The sequence below is a fragment of the Mandrillus leucophaeus genome, unplaced genomic scaffold (genome assembly GCF_000951045.1).
Source record: "Mandrillus leucophaeus isolate KB7577 unplaced genomic scaffold, Mleu.le_1.0 Scaffold92, whole genome shotgun sequence".
NCBI classification, from domain to species: domain Eukaryota; kingdom Metazoa; phylum Chordata; class Mammalia; order Primates; family Cercopithecidae; genus Mandrillus; species Mandrillus leucophaeus.
The window spans coordinates 632,232-637,515 of record NW_012110030.1 but is presented as its reverse complement, the minus strand read 5'-3'; positions in this window follow the sequence as shown (position 1 = coordinate 637,515).

Genomic DNA, 5,284 nt, shown 5'->3' with positions numbered 1-5,284 from the left:
TGCCCAGGCTGGAGTGCAAGGGCATGATCTTGGCTCACTGCAATCCCCACCTCCCAGGTTCGAGCAATTCTCTTGCCTCAGCCTCCCGAGTAGCTGGGATTACAGGCACCCACCACCACGCCTGGCTATTTTTTGTATTTTTTAGTAGAGACAGGGTTTAGCCATGTTGGTCAGGCTGGCCTTGACTTCCTGACCTCAGGCAGTCCACCCACCTTGGCCTCCCAAAGTAATGAGATTACAGGCATAAGCCACCACACCAAGCCAATTTTTTCTTTTTTGTAGAGATGGGGGTCTTTCTATATTGCCCAGGCTGGTCTCCAACTCCTGGCATCCAGCAGCTGCCCTGCCTCAAAGTCTCAAAGTGCTGGGTACAAGCATGGGCCACCATGCCTGATCAATCTCTCCTTTTTAAAATGATTGAATTATTAGCATTTAAATATATAACCATATTAACTTATTCTGACCTAAGAGAGTCCCAACTTTCTTCTCCTTGACCTATCTGTAAATACAAAGGCTAGAAAAGTACAACCCGAGGCCAGGTGTGGTGGCTCATGCTTGTAATCTGAGCACTTAGGGAGGCTGAGGTGGTCAGATACCTGAGGTCGGGAGTTCAAGACCAGCCTGACTAACATGGAGAAACCCTGTCTCTACTAAAAATATAAAATTAGCCGGCGTGGTGATGCATGCCTGTAATCCCAGCTACTCTAGAGGCTAAGGCAGGAGAATTGCTTGAACCCGGGAGGCGGAGGTTGCAGTGAGCTGAGATTGCACCACTGCACTCCAGCCTGGGCAACAAGAGCAAAACTCCGCTCCAAAAAAAAAAAAAAAAAAAAAAAAAAGAAAAGCAGAACCTCCCCGGCATGTAGGTGTGTAAGTAGGTCTTTTTGAAAACCTGTGTAAAAGGATGCCTAAGTGCTGGCTTGTTTTTTCCTCATGGTCCAACCTCTAGGATTCGTGCTCAGGCTAGGGTTTGAGTGGCTCCTCCTGACCTGGATCTTGCAGGAGGAGTTTGCGGAGGTTACACAACTTGCTCAATACCTAGGTGACTGGCATCAAATCAGCTTGGGGCTGCCCATCAATGATGTTTAATATAAAGATATATATCAGAGATTCAGGGGTGGCTAAAGTACCCCCTAATTCTCTTATTCTGTACCAGACATTACTCTGGATTTATAATACTCAGATCTTTTGAATGATATAGTTTTTGCCATTTGATATCTTGTGAGCATTTATTACAAGATTTCAGCCCAGTAAATGACCAAAGAGGTCTTGATCTTATTGCATCATGTTGATTTACCCAAGTTAGGACACTGTGATAAAAGCAAATAAAAATAGCAGACTCTTTAAATATTTGGGTTTGCAAAGACTAACACTCTGGTAGTATAAGAAGAAGAACGGAAGGAAATGATGACTTATTCAAAACTCACAATGACTGTATTTTACAAATGAGAAACAGAGGCAGAATAAAGTTAAGTAATCTGTTACAACGCACATTTTTAGTAAGTAGCAGAGCCCGGACTCATCCACAGGGATCTTGGTCAGGACCGAGATCCAGCTCCCATTCCCACAGCAAATCGCCATTTACTTGGGGTAGCCCCCTGGCTTGGCCAGTGGCTCACACCTGTCATCCCAGCACTTTGGGAAGTCAAGGTGGGCTGACTGCTTGAGGCCAGGAGTTTGAGACCAGCCTGGGGAACATGGTGAAACTCTATCTCTACAAAAAAATACAAAAATTATCTGGGCATGGTGGTGAGCACCTGTGGTCCCAGCTTCCCGGTGGGGAGGGCAGGTGCTGCTGAGGTCAGAGGATTGCTTCAGTCCGGAAGGCAAGGTTGTGGTGAGCCAAGATAGCACCACTGCACTCCAGCTTGGGCAATGGAGCAAGACCCTGTCTCAAAACAAAACAAAACTAAAAAATCCATTACATTAAAAAAAGTTTTATTAAAACAACAACAACAACAAACTTCAAAGCTGGGAGTGGTGGCATGTGCCTGTATTCCCAGCTACTTGTAAGGCTGAAATGGGAATATCTTTTTGAGCCTAGGAGTCAGAGACTACAATAAGCTATGATCATATCACTGTACTCCAGCCCAAGTGACGGAGGGAGACCCTATCTTTAAAACCACACAAAAAAATTGGTTGGGCGTGGTGGCTCACACCTGTAATCCCAGCACTTTTGGAGGCCGAGGTGAGCGGATCACCTGAGGTCAGGAGTTTGAGATCAGCCTGGCCAACACAGTGAAACCCTGTCTCTACTAAAATACAAAAATTAGCCAGGTGTGGTGGCTTGGGCCTGTAGTCCCAGCTACTCAGGAGGCTCAGGCAGGAGAATCTTTTGAAACCGGGAGGCAGAGGTTGCAGTGAGCCGAGATCACGCCACTGCACTCCAGCCTGGGCAACAGTAATTTTTTTTTTTTTTTTTTTTTTTGAGACACAGTCTTGCTCTATCACCCAGGCTGGAGTGCAATGGTGCGATCTCAGCTCACTGGAACCTTCGCCTCCCAGGTTCAAGTGATTCTTCTGCCTCAGCCTCCTGAGTAGTTGGGATTACAGGTGCCCACCACCATGCCTGGCTAGTTTTTGTATTTTTAGTAGAGATGGGATTTCACCACATTGGTCAGGCTGGTCTCGAACTCCAGGCCTCAGGTGATCCACCCGCCTTGGCCTCCCAAAGTGCTGGGATCACAGGCATGAGCCACCAGGCCTGGTGCTAAAAAATTTAAATGTAAATAAAGTTTCAAGGAAAAGAGCTAGAACCAAAAAAAAAAAAAAAAAAAAAGTCTATTTTCTATGGGATGTATAGAAAGAGCAGTACCTATTACTTATGCAGTGAAACTTACAATTTGAATGAGACAGGTCAGAGCCAGAGGGTTGTGTTGAGCCACTGGCCAGCTGCGCATTAGAATCCTGATACACAGACACACACAAACACACAAAATAATAGCCAGGTGTGGAAGCAAATGCTCTATGCACATTGCCTGTGTGTCCTTAACAGTACATTAGTGGCGTCTGGGCTTTGAATCAGTCTTTGACTTTCTGTCCTTTCACAATCCTGTGCTGGTCAATGAGATACTTGAAGGCAGGTCCTCCTCTAGTGCATTTTCTCTACCACCTATGACCACAGTCATCTTTTCGAATCTGCCTTCCCTCTTTAATTGTAATAAATGAAGACGTATCTACTTTGTAAATTTGCTCTTTGGTAAATCCAAGGACTCTAGCTGGACCCTCACAGGGCCAGTTAAGAGCTGAGTGGATTGTCTGTTTAAAAGAAGTCATACTGAGTTGTTAATGAGGCTTGAGAAGGCAGTAATTGCTTTCAAAGGAGAAACTAGTTAACACAAATGTATCTTTAATTAGCTTACAGTGGAAAGTGATATTTTTGGACAGGGCCCCTGGTATCCCTACATTCCCTTCTTCCCCACTTCACACTTAGCCAGCCAGGGAAGAAAATTAAGGTACCAACCTTGCATCTAAATCTTTTGTAATTCTGCTTCTCTTGGGAAAGAAAGTATCACCTGGGAGCCAGTCCTGCTTGACTGTTTTATTAGGAATCTAGAATCTATATATGTCATATCTCATCTTTAGTAAAAGAATCCGAGAGGTCACAGAGTGGCATTAAACCTAGTGCAATAACATTGACATTCATGTAGAAACTTCACTTCTGGCTGGGTGCGGTGGCTCACGCCTGTAATCCCAGCACTGTGGGAGGCTGAAGCAGGCAGATCACTTGAGGTCAGGAGTTCGAGACCAGCCTGGCCAACATGGTGAAACCCCGTCTCTACTAAAAATATAAAAACAAGGCCAGGTGCGGTGGCTCACACCTGTAATCCCAGCACTTAAAGAAGGCCGAGGCTGGCGGATCACCTGAAGTTGGGAGTTCGAGACTAGCCTGACTAATATGTAGAAACCCTGTCTCTACTAAAAATACAAAATTAGCTGGGTGTGGTGGCAGATGCCTGTAATCCCAGCCACTCGGGAGGCTGAGGCAGGTTAATCACTTAAACCCCGGAGGCAGAGGTTGCAGTGAGCTGAGATTGCACCACTGCACTCCAGCCTGGGAGACAGAGCGAGACTCCACCTCAAAACATGAAAAAAAAGAAGCTTCTTCACTTCTGCCTGGTATCTCACACTCATTTAGGAGCACTCTTGGAAAAATAAAAAAGGGTAATGTGACAGAAATCGTAGGGCTTGGGATCTACATGCTAAATCCTGGCTTCCACCCCTCCTTCCTGGCTTTATGGTCTCAGAATCTTAGGCAAGTCACTTCACTGATCTGGAATTTATTAATGTGTTTGAAAGTACTGGGCACATAGTAGGCCCTTTGTAAATATTAGTTTTTTTCTGCCTATAACTGGGATCTGCCAGGAAATACATGCTAAACTCAGGAAGAGAGATTGGATTAAGAGTCCTTGTTGAGTGCTGTAGGGGAGGAAAAGTAATTTTCTCTCAGCATTTCACTGTTCTTAGTTGGAATGAACCCCTGTAAACAAAAACCAGATGAATGAGAGAAAAACAGAAGTTCATTAACCTGAATATTTTCTGTATATAGGGGAGACATGCAGGGAAAAATGAGTAAATCTCCCAGAGTGAAAAACAATCTCAAAGAGGTGGCTTTGAATTCAGGCTTCAATACTTGAGACAAAGAAAGAAAGGTGTGGGTACAGTCCTGGGGGAGGTGACCAGGAAAATCAGCTAAAGGGTAAGGTTTGTTACACAGATTTAAGTTGATGCATTCTCCATCGATTAGTTTCTAGAGGGTGCTGTGGCCCATGCCAGTAATCCCAGCTCCTCTGGAGGCTGAGGTGGGAGGATCTCTTGAGGCCAGGAGTTCGAGACTGGGCTGGTCAAGATGGTGAGATTTACCCCCACTACTACACAGAAGACAACATGGATCAACAGATGTTTTCTTCTAGCCATAAGACAATGACAATCTCTAATGACGTAAAATAGTGGTACATGAAAAGTATATGTAATTTTATAAGAAACTCATGTCAGCTAACTATATGGTAAAGTTAGGCTACCTTCTTCTAGATTCTCAGATACGTAAGAGCTCAACCTAAAGATTCTCAAGTTATTAGAATTTAAACAGTTCAAGCCAGCTGTGCAGAGGGGATTTTTGAAACTTGTGGAGAAACTATCAACTAATAGGAATTACTCCCCAAATCATGGCTGTAATGAGCTTTAGATGTGTTCATTTGACATAAGAGAGGAAATCCGTCAGAGTTCAAGCTGGAAAACCGAAATCACTCTGGGTATTTCAAGCAGGGGGTTTGAACTGGGGAAT